Here is a 20,193-nt window from a genome sequence, read left to right as displayed (position 1 = left end):
CGTCCCATCATCCTGCACCCAGACCATAGCCCTTCATACCTCACTCATCCATGTACCTAAACATGCTTCTCTTGAACGCAAACAACAGGAATTCTGCAGATGCTGGAAATTCAAGCAACACACATCAAAGTTGCTGGTGAACGCAGCAGGCCAAGCAGCATCTATAGGAAGAGGCGCAGTCGACGTTTCAGGCCGAGACCCTTCGTCAGGACTAAGTCGGACGAAGGGTCTCGGCCTGAAACGTCGACTGCGCCTCTTCCTATAGATGCTGCTTGGCCTGCTGCGTTCACCAGCAACTTTGATGCTTCTCTTGAATATTGATATCAAACTTACTTGCCACACTGTCACCACCCTCATGTTCCACACTCTCACACACACTCTCACACTCCACCACCCTCATGTTGCATTTAAACTTTTCACCTTTTACCCTTAACCTGTGACCTCTAGTTGTGGTCCCAGCCTCAGTGGAAAAACTTACTTGCATTTACCCAATCTATACCACTCATAATTTAGAATACCTCAATCAAATCTTCCTCCCCCCAGTATTCTATATTCTCAGGAATAAAGTCCTCGCCTGTTCAACCTTTCCCTATAACTCAGGTCCTCAAGTCCTGGCAACATCTTTGTAAATTTTCTCTGTAATATTTCAATCTTATTTACAATTTTCATGTAGGTAGGTGACCAAAACTGTGCAGAATACTCTAAATTAGGCCTCATCAATGTTTTCATTAGAGCTTCTAAATGGGTAGTTGGAGGGGAACGACTGAAGTCAGGACTACGCCTGCCACCAATCTGGGAATTTATGGATGATTTAACTATCCTGACAATTACCTTCCCATGTACCAAACAGTTGCTTGAGAAGCCCCATTCAACCATCAAATGGGCCCGAATGACAATGATAAAGAAGTCCAGGAGCATTTCTATAGTCAAGGAAAGGCTGGTCGACCATAAGTTCCACGTGGATGGGGAAGTTATTCCTACTGTGTCAGAAATGCCGGTTAAAAGCTTGGGACATCGGTACAATGTAAACCTCAGTGATACAAATCAAGTGAAACTGCTGAGAGAAGAAACCATCAAAGGGCTCAAAGCTATTGATAAGACCTTGCTGCCAGGAAACTTCAAGCTCTAGTGCCCTCAGTTTGGATTGCTTCCTTGGGTGTTGTGGTCACTGACTCTGTATGACGTCCTCATCACTCATGTTGAAACGCTGGAGAGGACAGTTAGTTCCTTCATTAAGAAGTGGATAGGCCTACCAACATCTCTAAGTAACATCTACCTGTATGGCAAAGGGGCTCTGAGTTGCCTGTCACGGGGCTGACTGAAGAGTTCAAGAGTGCCAAAGTGAGGGTTGAGAAGACTTTCTCAGAAACCTGTGACACTGTTGTCTAATTTACTGCACCCAGGACCTTAATAGGGAGAAAGCGGTATCCAGCAGAGTCAGTAAAACAGGCAAAAGCAGCACTCAGATTTGCAGACATGGTGGGCCGCGTGTAATCTGGAAGAGGGGGCCTTGGCACAGGCTCAAATAGGCCCATTTGGCAAAAGGTGACGATACAAAAGCAAAGGCGAGCTATGGTGGTGGAGAAAGTACAGTGACAGGAGGAGCAGATGAGTTATGTAAGAGCAGTGTCTCAGGAAAAACAGGGACAGTGGACAAGGTGGGAAAACATTGAGAAAAGAGAATTCAGCTGCAAAGACTTATGGGAAAAGGAAGGAAGAAAGATTAGGTTCCTTATAAAAGCTGTATATGGTGTTCTCCCAACTCCCAAAAACCTGAGCCAGTGGCTTGGTGAAGACCCAACTTGCCCACTCTGTGAGAGAACAGCAAACCTCAAGCACATCCTCTCATCTTGCAAAGTAAGCCTCACTCAAGGAAGATACACATGGAGGCACAACAGGTCCTCAGATGTTTGGCATCCATTGTGGAGGAGTAAAGGCTGAACAATAACTCCAAGCCCCATATGGCTGGAAGGACCACCATTCACTTTGTCTGGCAAGGACAGAGAGTGCCACCCTCAGTGACATGGTTGGTGTCAGGCGTAGTGGAGCCTGCTAATGACTGTTGACCTTGACAAAATGCTAATATGCTCCTGGAGGTAGCCACTACAACCGTCAGACCAGGCTTGGTCTTGTGGTCCAGCAGTTTGAAGGCTGCAGTAATCTCAGAGCTCACAGTGTCTTGGGAAGATGCAGTCTGTGAGGCATATGAGCAGAAACAACTAAGATACACTGAACTGGCCACCGGCACTAAGAAGTGTGGATGGATGGTGCAGATTTTCTCAGTAGATGTTTGCTGCAGAGGATTTGTGGCTACTAACCATGCTGAAGGGATTGGGACTCTGAGGCCAAGGCCAGCGGCAAACTATAAAAGAACTCTCAGAGGTAGCCGAGTGAAGCAGCCACTGGTTATGGATGATGGCAGCTGGGCCCTAAAATGATCTATGGGTGACCAATTGTGAAGGGGGATGCACCTGGGTTGGTGGGTCGCACCTTCTGGAGACGTAGTGGGCTTAAGATGACAAAGTATCTAAAAAGTGGGGTGCCCACCTGATGACCCTTGGGAAGCATCAGCCACCCTCCAAGCCCCTCCTCAAGATCTCTATGCTATGTCTTGTTATGGTCTGCTAATCAAAGGGATTGAAACATCTAGTCCTATAAACTTGAACTATAATTCCAAAGATTGTTCATACATTTCTTATTCCGTAGTTCTGCCCATAATTCCTCACTCAATGAACTCTCCAGTCTTTTCTGTCTGATCACTGCTGTGAAATTTTCCTTGACTAGTAATACTACCGCTCCCACTTTAGTCATTCCTGGTCTATCAGGTCTAAAACAACGGAACCCAGGAACATTGAGTTACCAGTTCTTCCTGTCTTGCAAACAAGTCTCACTAATGGCTACAATATCACAGTTCCATGCATTGATCTATGCCCTATGCTCATCTGCCTTTCCTACAATACTCCTTGCAATATGTAAATGAACCATATGTAAGTGTGACACAACAATATTATCATATATGTGATGTAAGCACATGTGGTAGTCTTCAATGCAGAACATAATGCAGAAAGCTCTCTGTATTCTGTATCTCCTAAAATTTAATGAAAGTAGTCTTATCAACTCTATGATAGTGACTCACAGACTGTCAATACACTGCTACTGGCAATGAAAATAGTCAAAACAAATACCAGCTCCAAAAAATAATCATGTGAGCTTTGAAGAAGCTCTTTGCTGGACCTGCTAAAATCTGTGATTGACAGCAACGAATGTAGAATTTGAAAACTTTGCAGCTGGGGAAAAGAAAATGGCTGAGACTGATACTTTTGTGAGTGTATAATAAATTAGTGAATCTGCAGCAAACATGAGTCAATGATCAGGTGATTGAATGGCATTACTAATTAGAGAAAGCCTAAGAGAATCAAACAAAGCACAGGTATTGTTAAGAGCAGCAGTGTCATTGTTTTGGCAGGGAACTGGACAAAATGGCAGGTGCAGTCAGTCAAGGTGCACTTATATAAATACAAGATTTGGAGTGTACAATCAAACCTGTGAATCTTTCACAGCGTAAGTGAAGAGAATGGATAGATTCTTTCCTGGTAAATAATACTTTCAAAGTAGACAATCGTATTGAAAATAAGCAAGCACGGAAAGAGCATAACAAGGCTATTCTATTGATAGACATTAACCGAGAGATCTATTGTGTTCTTAATAATCTGGTAGTCCCGTAGAGAGCTAAAACTGATTTATTTGTTGAAATATTGCAGAAACTGAGTATTATTTCAATCCATATCCATTTGAAATAGTAGAATGTTTCATAGTTAGCAACTGGAACTGAAGAGCAGGAAAAACAGTCAGTGAATATATCATTGCATTAAAGGATTTATCCAAACTTTGCAACTTTGGTGAACCGTGCACTGAAGGATGGATTTGTACATGTGACTTGAATGACAAGTGGATTCAACACATATTGTTGAACACACAGAGTCTTACGCTCAACGTGGCTTAGAAAATTGTAACTTTCAGTGGATATGACAACGAGAAATGCTCAGGAATTTAATCAACCACCAGACATAAACATCTCAGTAGCTTGCAGACTGAAGGTAGCAATGGAAACTCAGTTCCCCAAACCAAGTCTGCAATATCTGGGAGGAAATTAACATGATGCTCTTTTTATTGCCACTGGTAGAAGGAAAGGAAATACGTATTTTAGATAGGTTATTGAAAGACGATATCACACTGAGGATGAGCACATTTGCTCAGCCATTTCACATCTCCAGTGAGCTTATTTTGTTCCTGACTTTCATCTATGTGAAATTTGCAAGTTTTTTCTGTGACTGTTTTTTCTCAAAAAAAGTCATGCCCAAGATTTGCTAACTGGTATATTAATTGGCCAGTAGTGGAGGCGAATGGGTAGAGAATCAGTGTGGATTTGAGGTCATGTGAGAGATATGCCTAGTTGCAGGTTACAGAAAAGAACACATGGAGGAATAGGATTGGTGGGGTCACTCTGAGACCAGGAATATGTTTAGTAAGCTGAATGGCTTCCTTCTATTTCTGCCTTCCTTTCACTTTCCAAGAAAGACAGTCCACCTCTGCATTTGTGCTGCTGTTGTTAGTGGAACACCATTTCTGTGGATCGAAAATGAGCACTGGTGGTTGATGATCAGTAACGACGGTAAGTTCTCTCCCATTCAAGTACGGGTTGAAACATGTTACACCCCAAACCAGACTCAAGACCTCTCTGTCAATCTGTATGTAGTTTTTCTTTTCTCTGTAGCGGTAAGGGAACATGATGCATTGGCTATGGGGTATTCACTTCGATCACTGATAACATATGACATGACTGCACCTACAGTATACCATAAGGCAAAGCATCACAGGCAAGCTTCACTGGACAATGTTAATTATAATGTGTCAGTGCAGTGTCTGATGTCACTATTTCCTTTACCTTTTTGAAAGCCATCTTAGACTGCATTTATGAATTCAAGAGGTGGAGCACAGCAGCCAGGTTAGGCAGGAACTGTGACACATCCATTGGCCTTGGGGCAGCCACCACTGCTTGAAATTTCTCAGAACACTTGTGTATCCTTGTGCATCAGTCATGTGGCCACAGTGAGTGATGCTTGGTTTAAAGAATTCATACTTGTTGCATCATGCTCTGAGCCCATAATCTTCAAATCTTTTTAACACTGTGCTGAGGTTTTGGAGATTTTCCTTGTCATTCTCACTGGTAACATTGATGTCATCCAGGTAACGTTGAGTGCCTGGACAGCCTTGCAGCACCTGGTCCATAACTTTCTGCCAGAGTGCAGGTGTCGATGCTACTACAAAAATAAGCCTATTATAGTACTAAAGTCCTTTGTGAGTGTTCATGGTGAGAAACACTTTGGACTCTTCTTCCATCTCCATCTGCAAGATCTGGGTCAAGATGGTACTGATGCAGTTCAGTGAATATTTATCGGCGGCAAATAAAACAAAGAATATAACTAAATAATTTACTAAAAGCACATTTTCTGATAAAAAAATATTGTGGTAAATGATCACAGCAAACAACAGAGAGGAAATACACTGCAAACAACAGAAAGGAAAGTGAATGTGAGTCGAGGGTTGAAGCAAGCAGAGGCAAGACAGATTTGAGGCCCATCCACCAAAACCAAGAGTGAGGATGACCCGAGATTATAAGGAGAATAATTTCAAAGTTGTATAATGCATACATATTTTGATAATTAAAAAAATAAAATAAAATAAATACACTTTACAGAAGTTCTCAAATGTCAGCGGTTGGCAACCATGGCTGACAAGAGAAGGTAAGGACTGCATAAAAGCCAAGGAAAGAGCATATAAGGTAGCAAAAGTGAGTGTGAAGTTAGATGATTGGGAAGTTTTAAAAACAAACATAAGGCAACTAAAAAAAGCTATAAAAAGGGAAAAGATGAAATATGTGTGCAAACTAGCTGATAATACCAAGCTGGATATCAAAAGGTTTTTTCCAGTTATATAAAACCTAAAGGGAAATGAGAGTTGATATTGAACCATTGGAAAATAATGCTGGTGAGGTAGTAATGGGGACAAAGAAATGGCAGATGAACCTAATGCGTCTGTCTTTACTGTGGAAGACACTAGTAGTGTGCCAGTGAACAGGAGTGAGTGCCATTGCTAATACAAAGGAAAAAGTGCTCAACAAACTTAAGGGTCTTAAGGTGGATAAGTCACCTGAACCAGGCGGACTACATCCCAGATCTCTGAGAGAATTGCTGAATTGATAATGGATCTTTCAAGAATGACTTGATTCTGGCATGGACTGGGAGGACTAAAAGATTGCAAGTGTCAATCCACTATTTAAGAAGGGAGGAAAGCAAATGAATGGAAATTATAGGCCAGTTAGCCTAACCTCAGTGGTTGGGAAAATGTTAGTGTCTATTATTAAGGGTGAGCTTTTGGGATACTTAGAGATCAATGATAAAATAAATCATTTTTCTTATAGACTGCCCAATAGTAACAGGGATATCAAGGAGCAGATAGGGTAACAGATCCTGGAAAGGTGTAATAATAACAGAGTTGTCGTGATGGGAGATTTTAATTTCCCAAATATCGATCGGTATCTCCCTAGAGCAAGGGGTTTAGATGGGGTGCGGTTTGTTAGGTATGTTCAGGAAGGTTTCTTGACACAATATGTAGATAAGCCTACAAGAGGAGAGGCTGTACTTGATTTGGTATTGGGAAATGAACCTGGTCAGCATTTTGGAGGTAGTGATCATAATTCTATCTCCTTTACAATAGCATTGGAGAGAGAGAGGAACAGACAAGTTAGAAAAGCGTTTAATTGGAGTAAGGGGAATTATAAGGCTATCAGGCAGGAAATTGGAAGCTTAAATTGGAAACAGATGTTCTCAGGGAAAAGTACGGAAGAAATGTACCAAATGTTCAGGGGATATTTGTGTGAAGTTCTGCATAGGTACGTTCCCATGAGACAGGGAAAGGATGGTAGGGTACAGGGACCATGGTGTACAAAGGCTGCAATAAATCTAGTCAAGAAGAAAAGAAAAGCTTACAAAAGGTTCAGAGAGCTAGGTAATGTTAGAGATCTAGAAGGTCATAAGGCTAACAGGAAGGAGCTTAAAAAGGAAATTAGGAGAGCCAGAAGGGGCCATGATAAGGCATTGGTGGCAGGATTAAGGAAAACCTCAAGGCATTCTACAAGTATGTGAAGAGCAAGAGGATAAGACGTGAAAGAATAGGACCTATCAAGTGTGAAGTGGGGAAGTGTGTATGGAAACGGAGGAAATAGCAGAGGTACTTAATGAATATGTATAGGAAGCAGGGAGTAAATAAGGTGCTTGAGGAGTATAAGAAGTGCAAGAAAATACTTAAGAAAGAAATCAGGAGGGCTAAAAGAAGACATGAGATTGCCTTGGCAGTCAAAGTGAAGGATAATCCAAAGAGCTTTTACAAGTATATTAAGAGCAAAAGGATTGTAAGGGATAAAATTGGTCCTCTTGAAGATCAAAGTGGTCGGCTATGTGCGGAACCAAAGGAAATAGGGGAGATCTTAAATAGGTTTTTTGCGTCTGTATTTACTAAGGAAACTGGCATGAAGTCTATGGAATTAAGGGAAACAAGTAGTGAGATCATGGAAACTGTACAGATTGAAAAGGAGGAGCTGTTTGCTGTCTTGAGGAAAATTAAAGTGGATAAATCCCCGGGACCTGACAGGGTGTTCCCTTGGACCTTGAAAGAGACTAGTGTTGAAATTGCAGGGGCCCTGGCAGAAATATTTAAAATGTCGCTGTCTACAGGTGAGGTGACGGAGGATTGGAGAGTGGCTCATGTTGTTCCGTTGTTTAAAAAAGGATCGAAAAGTAATCCAAGAAATTATAGGCCAGTAAGTTTAACATCAGTAGTAGGTAAGTTACTGGAGGGAGTACTAAGAGACAGAATCTACAAGCATTTGGATAGACAGGGACTTATTAGGGAGAGTCAGCATGGCTTTGTGCATGGTAGGTCATGTCTGACCAATCTGTTGGAGCTTTTCGAAGAAGTTACCAGGAAAGTGGATGAAGGGAAGGCAGTGGATATTGTCTACATGGACTTCAGTAAGGCCTTTGACAAGGTCCCACATGGGAGGTTAGTTAGGAAAATTCAGTCGCTAGGTATACATGGAGAGGTGGTAAATTGGATTAGACATTGGCTCAATGGAAGAAGCCAAAGAGTGGTAGCAGAGAATTGCTTCTCCGAGTGGAGGCCTGTGACTAGTGGTGTGCCACAGGGATCAGTGCTGGGTCCATTGTTATTTGTCATCTATATCAATGATCTGGATGATAATGTAGTAAATTGGATCAGCAAGTTTGCTGATGATACAAAGATTGGAGGTGTAGTAGACAGTGAGGAAGGTTTTCAGAGCCTGCAGAGGGACTTGGACCAGCTGGAAAAATGGGCTGAAAAATGGCAGATGGAGTTTTAATACTGACAAGTGTGAGGTATTGCACGTTGGAAGGACAAACCAACGTAGAACATACAGGGTTAATGGTAAGGCACTGAGGAGTACAGTGGAACACAGGGATCTGGGAATACAGATACAAAATTCCCTAAAAGTGTCGTCACAGGTCAATAGGGTCATAAAGAGAGCTTTTGGTACATTGGCCTTTATTAATCGAAGTATTGAGTATAAGAGCTGGAATGTTATGATGAGGTTGTATAAGGCATTGGTGAGGCCGAATCTGGAGTATTGTGTTCAGTTTTGGTCACCAAATTACAGGAAGGATATAAATAAGGTTGAAAGAGTGCAGAGAAGGTTTACAAGGATGTTGCCGGGACTTGAGAAACTCAGTTACAGAGAAAGGTTGAATAGGTTAGGACTTTATTCCCTGGAGCGTAGAAGAATGAGGGGAGATTTGATAGAGGTATATAAAATTATGATGGGTATAGATAGAGTGAATGCAAGTAGGCTTTTTCCACTGAGGCAAGGGGAGAAAAAAACCAGAGGACATGGGTTAAGGGTGAGGGGGGAAAAGTTTAAAGGGAACATTAGGGGGGGCTTCTTCACACAGAGAGTGGTGGGAGTATGGAATGTGCTGCCAGACGAGGTGGTAAATGCGGGTTCTTTTTTAACATTTAAGAATAAATTGGACAGATACATGGATGGGAGGTGTATGGAGGGATATGGTCCATGTGCAAGTCAGTGGGACTAGGCAGAAAATGGTTCGGCTCAGCCAAGAAGGGCCAAAAGGCCTGTTTCTGTGCTGTAGTTTCTATGGTTCTATGGTTCTAATACTTTACTTCAGTACTTACTATGGAAAAGGGTCTTGATGATTGTAGTACTGACTTGCAGCAGGCTGAAAAGCTTGAGCATATAGATATTAAGAAAGAGGATGTGCTGGAGCTTTTGGAAAGCATCAAGTTGGATAAGTCGCCGGGATCAGATGAGATGTACCCCAGGGTATTGTGGGAGGTGAGGGAGGAGATTGCTGTGCATCTGGTGATGATCTTTGATTCATCAATGGGGACTGGAGAAGTTCCGGAGGATTTGAGGGTTGCAGATGTTGTTCCTTTATTCAAGAAAGGGAGTAAAGGTAGCCCAGGGAATTATAGACCTGTGAGTCCTACTTCAGTGGTTGGTAAGTTGATGGAGAAGATCCTGAGAGGCAGGATTTATGAACATTTGGAGAAGTATAATATGATATGGAATAGTCAGTGTGGCTTTGTCAATTGCAGGTCATGCTTCACGAGCCTGATTGAATTTTTTGAGGATGTGACTAAACACATTGATGAAGGAAGAGCAGTAGATGTAGTGAATATGGATTTCAGCAAGGCATTTCATAAGGTACCCCATGCAAGGCTTATTGAGAAAGTAAGGAGGCATGGGATCCAGGGGGACATTGCTTTGTGGATCCAGAACTGGCTTTCTCACAGAAGGCAAAGAGTGGTTGTAGATGGGTCATATTCTCCATGTAGGTCGGTGACCAGTGGTGTGCCTCAGGGATCTGTTCTGAGACCCTTACTCTTCGTGATTTTTATAAATGACCTGGATGAAGAAGTGGAGCGATGGGCTACTAACTTTGTTGTTGACACAAAGGTTGGGGGTGTTGTAGATAGTGTGGAGAACTGTCAGAAGTTACAGCGGGACATTGATAGGATGCAAAACTGGGCTGAGAAGTCGCAAACGGATTTCAACCCAGACAAGTGTGAAGTGGTTCATTTTGGTAGGTCAAATGTGATGGCAGAATATAGTATTAATGGTAAGACTCTTGGCAGTGTGGAAGATCGGAGGGATCTTGGGGTCCGAGTCCATAGGACGCTCGAAGCAGCTGCACAGGTTGACTCTGTGGTTAAGAAGGCATACAGTTTATTGGCCTTCATATCGTGGAATTGAATTTAGGAGCCGAGAGGTAATGTTGCAGCTATATACGACCCTGGTCAGACCCCACTTGGAGTACTGTGCTCAGATCTGGTCGCCTCACTACAGGAAGGACGTGGAAGCCATAGAAAGGATGCAGAGGAGATTTACAAGGATGTTGCCTGGATTGGGGAGCATGCCTTATGAAAACAGGTTGAGTGAACTTGGCCTTTTCTCCTTGGAGAGACGGAGGATGGGAGGTGACCTGACAGAGGTGTATAAGATGATGAGAGGCATTGATCGTGTGAATAGTCAGAGGCTTTTTCCCAGGGCTGAAATGGTTACCACAAGAGGACACAGGTTTAAGGTGCTGGGGAGTAGGTACAGAGAAGATGTCAGAGGTAAGGTTTTTTCACTCGGAGAGTGGTGAATGTGTGGAATGGACTGCCGGTAATGGTGGTGGAGGTGGATATGATAGTGTCTTTCAAGAGACTTTCGGATAGGTACATGGAGCTCAGAAAAATAGAGGGCTATGGGTAAGCCTAGTAATTTCTAAGGTAGGGACATGTTCGGCACAACTTTAAGGGCTGAAGGACCTGTATTGTGCTGTAGGTTTTCTATGTTTCTAAATCAAATTCGGCATGGTTTCTGTGAAAGGAAATCTTGTCTGACAAATCTGTTCAAGTTCTTCGAGGAAGTAACAAGCAAGGTGGATAAAGGAGAGGCAGTGGATGTCATTTACTTGAATTTTTTAAAGACATATGATAAGGTGCCACACATGAGGCTGCATAACAAGATAAAATCCTAAGGCATTACAGGAAAGATAATGGCATGGATAGCGGAATGGCTGACTGGCAGGAGGCAGTGACTGGGAATAAAAGGGACCTTTTCTGGTTGGCTGCCAATGATTAGTGGCGTTCCTCAGGGGTCAGTATTGGGACTGATGCTTTTCACATTGTTTGTCAATAATTTAGATAATGGAATTGATGACTTTGTGGCAAAATTTGCAGATGATACGAAGATATGTGGAAGGGTAGGTACTGCTGAGGAAGCAATGCAATTGCAGTATGACTTAGACAAATTGGAAGAATGGGGAAAAAGTGGTAGCTGAGAAATGTATGATAATGCATTTTGGTAAAAGAATCGATAGTGGGGATTGTTATCTAGGTGGGGAATAGAATATAAAAACAAGGAGATAATTCTGAGGCTTTATAAGGTACTAGTCAGGCCACACTTGGAGTATTGTCAACAGTTCTGGGCTTCATATAGAAACATAGAAAAATAGAAAACCTACAGCACAGGCAATACAGGCCCTTTGGCCCACAAAGCTGTGCCAAACATGTCTTTACCTGAGAAATTACCTAGGGTTACTCATAGCCCTCTATTTTCCTGAGCTCCATATACCTATCCAAGAGTTTCTAAAAAGACCCTATCGTATCCGCCTCCACCACCGTTGCCTGCCACCCATTCCACGCAATCACAGCTCTCTGCGTAAAAAACTTACCCCTGATATTTCCTCCGTACCTTCTTCCAAGCACCTTAAAACTGTGCCTGCTCGTGCTAGCCATTTAGCCTTGGGAAAAAGCCTCTGACTATCCACACAATCAATGCCTCTCGTTATCTTATACTCCTCTATCAGGTCACCTCTCATCCTCCGTCGCTCCATGGAAAAAAAGACTGTGTTCACTCAACCTATTCTCGTAAGGCATTCTCCCCAATCCAGACAACATCCTTGTAAATCTCGTCTGCACCCTTTCTATGGTTTCCACATCCATCCTATAGTGAGGTGACCAGGATTGAGCACAGTACTCCAAGTGGGGTCTGACCAGGGTCCTCTATAGCTGCAACATTACCTCTCGGCTCCTAAACTCAAATCCCATGATTGTTGCAGGACAATACACCGTATGCCTTCTTAACTACAGAGTCAACCTGCGCAGCAGCCTTGAGTGTCCTATGGACTCGGACCCCAAGGTACAATTTTCACTCTGCCCAGAGTTTTACTGTATTCTATACTATATTCTGCCATCATATTTGATCTACCAAAATGAACCACCTCACACTCATCTGGGTTGAACTCCATCTGCCATTTCTCAGCCCAGTTTTGCATCCTATCGATGTCCTGCTGTAACCTCTGACAGCCCTTCCACACTATCTACAACACCCCCAACCTTTGTGTCAACAACAAAGTTAGTAGCCCATCCCTCCACTTCTTCATCCAGGTCATTTATAAAAATCACGAAGAGTAAGGGTCCCAGAACAGATCCCTGAGGCACACCACTGGTCACCGACCTCCATACAGAATATGACCCATCTGCAACCACACTTTGTCTTCTGTGGGCAAGCAAGTTCTGGATCCGCAAAGCAATTTCCCCTTGGATCCCATGCCTCCTTACTTTCTCAATAAGCCTTGCATGGGGTATCTTGTCAAATGCCTTGCTGAAATCCATATACATTACATCTACTGCTCTACCATCATCAATGTGTTTAGTCACATCCTCAAAAAATTCCATCAGGCTCGTAAGGCATGACCTGCCTTTCACAAAGCCATGCTGACTTTTCCTAATCACACTATGCCTCTCCAAATCTTCATAATTCCTGCGTCTCAGGGTCTCCTCCATCAACTTACCAACCACTGAAGTAAGACTCACTGGTCTATAATTTCCTGGGCTATCTCTACTCCCTTTCTTTAATAATGGAACAACATTCGCAACCCTTCAATCCTCTGGAACCTCTCCCGTCCTCATTGATGATGCAAAGAGGCTCAGCAATCTCCTCCCTCGCATCCCAGAGTAGCCTGGGGTACATTTCATTTGTTCCCAATGACTTATCCAACTTGATACTTTCCAAAAGCTCCAGCACATACTCTTTTTTAATATCTACATGCTCAAGCTTTTCAGTCCGCAGTAAGTCATCCCAACAATCACCAAGGTCCTTTTCCATAGTGAATACTGAAGCAAAGTACTCATTAATTACCTCTGCTATCTCCTTCGGTTCCCTACACACTTTTCCACTGTCACAGTTGATTAGTCCTATTCTCTCATGCTTTATCCTCTTGCTCTTCACATACTTGAAGAATGACTTGGGGTTTTCCTTAATCCTGTCTGCCAAGGCTTTCTCATGGCCCCTTCAGGCTCTCCTAATTTCTTTCTTGAGCTCCTTCCTGCTAGCCTTATAATATTCTAGCTCACTATCATTACCTAGCTTTCTGAACCTTTCGTAAGCGCTTCTTTTCTTCTTGACTAGAAAGGACGTGTCATACTCAGAAAGGACGTGTTGTCATTGGAGAGTCCAGAGTAAGTTCACGAGGATGGCTCTGTGAATGAAGGGACTAACATATGAGGAGCATTTGGCAGCTTTGGGCCTGTACTCAGTAGAAATTAGCAGAATGTGTGGGAATCTCATTGAATCCAGCCGAATGTTGAGCAAACTAGATAGGGTGGATGTGGAGAGGATGTTTCCTATGGTGGGGGTATCCAGAACTAGAGGGCACAGCCTCAAAACTGAGGGGCAACATTTTAGAACCGGGTAAGGCAGAATTGTTTGAGCAATGAGTATTTAATCTGTGGAATTCTCTACCACAGACTGTGGTGGAAACCAAGTCCATGACTATATTTAAGTTGGAAGTTGAATGTTTCTTTATCAGTCAGGGCATCAAAGGATATAACGAGAAGGCAAGTATATGGGGTTGAGTGGAATCTGGGATTCTGAGCAGATTTGATATGCTGAATTGCCTAATTCTGCTCCTATGTCTTATGGTCTTCAGCCACTACCCTCTCTCTTCTATGTGCAACCCAGTTCTGAATCCAAACAGCCAATTCACTGTGGTTCTTCATCTTCTGGATTAAACACCTATGAGGAACTTTGTCAAATCCTTTGCTAAAATCCATAAAGAAATATCCACTGCCCTACCCTCATCAATCTCTCTCATTATCTTGTCAAAATACTCAAATCAAGTTGGGAACCTGCCACACACAAAGCCATGCTGGCTGTCCTTAATTAGGCCATCATTTTCAAATGCTCATATACCCTATCTTAAAAATTTTCTCTGGCAATTTTTCTCCAACTGTTGTGAGAATCACTGGTCTATAGTTCCAAGGATTTTCTCTTGTCCCCTTCTTAAATAGAGGTACAACATTAGCTACTCACCTGTGGCTGGAGAGGACACAAAGATACTGGTCAAAAGCCCAGCAATCTCATCATCTGCCTCCTTCAATAACCAGGGGTAAACCCCATTAGGCACTGGTGACTTACCCATCTTAATTCTCATTAGCAGGCCCAACACATCCCTCTCCTTGATTTCTAAAGGCCCTAACGTATTTTACACACAACCCTGACCTCCTGGTCCTCCATATCCTTTTCCTTGGTAAATACTAAAGCAATGTGCTCATTAAGTACCTCACTAAGATTCTCTGTATCCAAGCAAATGTTTCCCTCTTTATCCTTGAGTGTTCCCACCCTCTCCCTAGTTATTCTCTTGCTCTTGATGTATGTATAGAATGCCGTTGGATTCATCTTAATCTTACTTACTAAGGACTTTTCATGGCCCGTCATGGCTTTCCTAATTCCCTTCTTTCCTTCTTTCCTGGCTTTTATACTCCTCTGTTTGATCCTGATGTCCAAAGCTTTACATACGTTTTCTTTTTTCTTCTTGACTAAGTTTGTCAACTCTTTGAACATCCTAGCTTCTCTTATTTTTCCATCCTCATCCTTGCTTCTAACAGGAATGTACCTTTCCTGTACTCTGTGCAATCAATCTTTAAGCACCCTCCACATGTCTGATGAGTACTTGCCAGAAAAAAAGGTGTTCCCAGTTAATGCTTCTTCATTCCTGCCTAATGTTCTCGTAATCTGCCCTACTCCAATTTCCTCTCACAAGGACCATAGCTATAGCTATCCTGAAAAATAAGGACCTGTGATCACTGTTCCCTAACTGTTCACCCACTGAAAGTTCAGTCACCTGGCCAGGCTCAGTACCTAACACCACGTCCCGTATGTCACCTCCTCTTGCTGGACCATCCACATATTGATTAAAGTAACATTCCCGGATACACTTTATAAATTCAGACCAATCTAAATCCCTTACGCTAAGAATGCCACAGTTTATATTTGGGATGTTGAAATCCCCATTAGAACAATCATATTATTTTTGCACATTTCCTTAATCTGATTACATATCTGTTCTTCAATGTCCCAGCAGCTATTGTGCGTCTGTGGTACAATCCCATCAGTGTGATTACACCCTTCCTACTGCTGAGTTCCATCCAAAGGGGTCAGTGTCTGACCCCTCCATTCTCTCTCCTCTGAGTGCAGCTGTGATATTGTCTCTGATTAGTATTGCAACTCCACCTCTTCTTTTTAACCCCGCCCTCTATCTTTTCTAAAACTTCGAACACCTAGTATATTCATCACCCATTCCTGCCCCTCTTTCAACCAAGTTTCAGTGATGGCTACAACATCATAGTTCCATGTAATGAACCATGCTCTAAGCTCATCACCTTTACCCGTAATTCTCCTACCATTAAAATATACAGACTTCAAAATATCCAACCCTTCATACCTGTTATTTTGATTTTGACTTTCAATACTTTTCCTGACATTTACCTTCTGGTCCGATCCTTGCCTTACTGTTCTGGGGCTCTGTTTCCCAGTCCCCTGCCAAACTAATTTAACTCTACTGAGTTTTCTGCAAGTTTTGCCTTTAAATCTACATTTGTTTGTGAGTCACTGCCACAATCATAACACAATTTTTCAGCCTATCTGGTTTCTGTTTAGATGCTGCAATTTTGTTCATGGTCATTTTCATTCTTAACTGTAACTCAGTTGTCTGAAATTTCCATTAAAACAGTGATATCTACTGCTCTTTTAAATGCGTCAGGCTTCAGTTAAGAGCCATTTTTGAATGCTTTCTTTTAAGATTCCACAAATTAAACAATCTCCCAGTGCATCATTAAGCCCATTGCAAACTTACAATGCTCAGACAATCTCTTCAATTGAGCTATGTACACTGAAATGGACTCCCCTTCTTTTTGACTTTACTTATGAAACTTAATGCATTCTGCAATCAACAAAGGCTTCATTTCTAACTGTTCCTGCATCACTTTTACAATATAAGCAAAGCCTCATATGTGTAGGCTTGGTGGAACATTCAAACTTTGAAGCAAACTGTAAACTTTTAAATCCAATGCACTTAGCACAAGTGGTACTCGTGTTTCATTGGTTATTTCATTTGCTTCAAAGTACTGCTCAATTTGCTCAGTATATAAAGTCCAATTGTCTGTTGTGTAACCAAATGTGTCAATCTTTCCAATGTATCCAGCCATTTCTGCTTTTTTTTAGTGATTATAATCACCCCGTACTCTCTCTTCATTAACCCATGAATCCTTCATTTCTTTCACGAACCTGCAAATTCTTCCATTTCCTGACTTTAAGAAAATCTTAATTATGTCTTCCTTTCTGAAGAACATGTGCCGTGCTGCTTTTCTTTGAAACTAAACTGTCTGCATGGGCTGGGTTGTGTTTTCACTCGTTGCATTGTTCTCTTAGCTTGAATGTCTCGCTGTGCTTCAACAGGTCAGTAGTCATCTCAGGTTCATCTTAGAAACACCTAGTCACCAATGTTACCTCCTCTAACTTCAATACAGTAAACTAATTCAAAAGGAAGACATGGGAGTCCAAAATGTGGGTTTAACTTCATGTTTGCTTTAAGCGAGTTGACCATGTATCACGCAGTGTGCAGTTTTGGTCCCCTAATCTGAGGAAAGACATCCTTGCCATAGAGGGAGTACAAAGAAAGTTCACCAGATTGATTCCTGGGATGGCAGGACTTTCATATGAAGAAAGACTGGATGAACTGGGCTTGTACTCGTTGGAATTTAGAAGATTGAGGGGGGATCTGATTGAAACGTATAAAATCCTAAAGGGATTGGACAGGCTAGATGCAGGAAGATTGTTCCCGATGTTGGGGAAGTCCAGAACAAGGGGTCACAGTTTGAGGATAAAGGGGAAGCCTTTTAGGACCGAGATTAGGAAAAACTTCTTCACACAGAGAGTGGTGAATCTGTGGAATTCTCTGCCACAGGAAACAGTTGAGGCCAGTTCATTGGCTATATTTAAGAGGGAGTTAGATATGGCCCTTGTGGCTACGGGGATCAGGGGGTATGGAGGGAAGGCTGGGGCGGGGTTCTGAGTTGGATGATCAGCCATGATCATAATAAATGGCAGTGCAGGCTCGAAGGGCCGAATGGCCTACTCCTGCACCTATTTTCTTTGTTTCTATGTTTCTATGTAGTATCGAGATGATGTGCACAAGTGTCAAGTATGTAGACATATAAGCCCATAATGAGTTATTGAAATGATTACGAATGCTTAATTAAACAATATATTTACAAGATTACCCAAATATTACTGAAAAATTAAATACACAACAAACTTTCCTCCAGTTAATAAATGATTCTTTCCAATCACAGAATGATGATTTTGGCATCAAGACTATGAACATACAAAAAAAACAAACATACTTATGTAAAATTGGTGTCCATCTGTGAATATATAACCATTTTACAGTGGAATATTTGAATTATTTTACTGCTCAAAGATGTCTGCTGGGGGAACATTAAGTTGCCAACCCCAATATTTATTTGTTTATTTTAATTTAGAGATACAGCACAGAACGGATCCTTCTTGCCCAACGAGCCACGCCACCAAGTAACCTATCCATTTAATACTAGCATAATTAGAGGACAACTTTAATTGACCAATTACCCTACTATCTGGTATGTCTTTGGACTATGGGAGGTAACTGGAGAACCTGGAGGGAACCCATCCAAGCACGAGGAGAACGTACAAACTCCTTACAGACAGCACCAGAATAGAGCTCTGAACTCTGACGCCCCAAACTGTAATAGCATTACGCTAACTATCTCATTACCATGATACCCCAATATCCCAAAAAGATGCATCTTAGGATATAGAAAAACCTACAGCACAATAAAGGCCCTTCGGCCCACAAAGCTGTGTCGAACATGTCCTTACCTCAGAAATTACCAAGGGTTACCCATAGCCCTCTATTTTTCTAAGCCCAAGAGGTGAATTACAGTATACTCACAAAACACCAGCATGGTAAGTACGAAGGCCATACTGAGAAGCCTTAAAATGAACTTTTCATATTCTATAATACTAAACAAGAATTTTTTTTTAACTGGACAAAATCTCTGAAGTGTCCGCATTGACCAAGTAATTGGAGTGAAAGATATACCAGCACTGACTGGAGAAGTGAATGATCACGAATTTATTCCAGGTCCATTTGGAACCCATACTGCAGAGTAGATTGAAGATAAAGTGTCACATATTTTATGAGAAAGAAGTAACATAGAAACATAGAAAATAGGTGCAGGAGTAGGCCATTCGGCCCTTCAAGCCTGCACCACCATTTATTATGATCATGGCTGATCATCCAACTCAGAACCCCGCCCCAGCCTTCCCTCCATACCCCCTGACCCCTGTAGCCAAAAGGGCCATATCTAACTCCCTCTTAAACATAGCCAATGAACTGGCCTCAACAGTTTGCTGTGGCAGAGAATTCCACAGATTCACCACTCTCTGTGTGAAGAAGTTTTTCCTAATCTCGGTCCTAAAAGGCTTCCCCTCTATCCTCAAACTGTGACCCCTCGTTCTGGACTTCCCCAACATCGGGAACAATCTTCCTGCATCTAGCCTGTCCAATCCCTTTAGGATCTTATACGTTTCAATCAGATCCCCCCTCAATCTTCTAAATTCCAACGAGTACAAGCCCAGTTCATCCAGTCTTTCTTCATATAAAAGTCCTGCCATCCCAGGAATCAATCTGGTGAACCTTCTTTGTGCTCCCTCTATGGCAAAGATGTCTTTCCTCAGATTAGGGGACCAAAACTGCACACAATACTCCAGGTGTGGTCTCACCAAGGCCTTGTACAACTGCAGTAGTACCTCCCTGCTCCTGTACTCGAATCCTCTCACTATAAATGCCAGCATACCATTCGCCTTTTTCACCGCCTGCTGTACCTGCATGCCCACTTTCAATGACTGGTGTATAATGACACCCAGGTCTCGTTGCACCTCCCCTTTTCCTAATCGGCCACCATTCAGATAATAATCTGTTTTCCTATTTTTGCCACCAAAGTGGATAACTTCACATTTATCCACATTAAATTGCATCTGCCATGAGTTTGCCCACTCACCCAACCTATCCAAGTCACCCTGCATCCTCTTAGCATCCTCCTCACTGCTAACACTGCCACCCAGCTTCGTGTCATCCGCAAACTTGGAGATGCTGCATTTAATTCCCTCATCCAAGTCATTAATATATATTGTAAACAACTGGGGTCCCAGCACTGAGCCTTGCGGTACCCTACTAGTCACCGCCTGCCATTCTGAAAAGGTCCCGTTTATTCCCACTCTTTGCTTCCTGTCTGCTAACCAATTCTCCACCCACACCAATACCTTACCCCCAATACCGTGTGCTTTAAGTTTGCACACTAATCTCCTGTGTGGGACCTTGTCAAAAGCCTTTTGAAAATCCAAATATACCACATCCACTGGTTCTCCCCTATCCACTCTACTAGTTACATCCTCAAAAAATTCTATGAGATTCGTCAGACATGATTTTCCTTTCACAAATCCATGCTGACTTTGTCCGATCATTTCTACGCTTTCCAAATGTGCTGTTATCACATCCTTGATAACTGACTCCAGCAGTTTCCCCACCACCGACGTTAGGCTAACCGGTCTATAATTCCCCGGTTTATCTCTCCCTCCTTTTTTAAAAATTGGGGTTACATTAGCCACCCTCCAATCCTCAGGAACTAGTCCAGAATCTAACGAGTTTT

The sequence above is a fragment of the Mobula hypostoma genome, chromosome 3 (assembly GCF_963921235.1).
Source record: "Mobula hypostoma chromosome 3, sMobHyp1.1, whole genome shotgun sequence".
Taxonomy (NCBI): Eukaryota; Metazoa; Chordata; class Chondrichthyes; order Myliobatiformes; family Myliobatidae; genus Mobula; species Mobula hypostoma.
Note: the sequence above shows the minus strand (reverse complement) of the source record.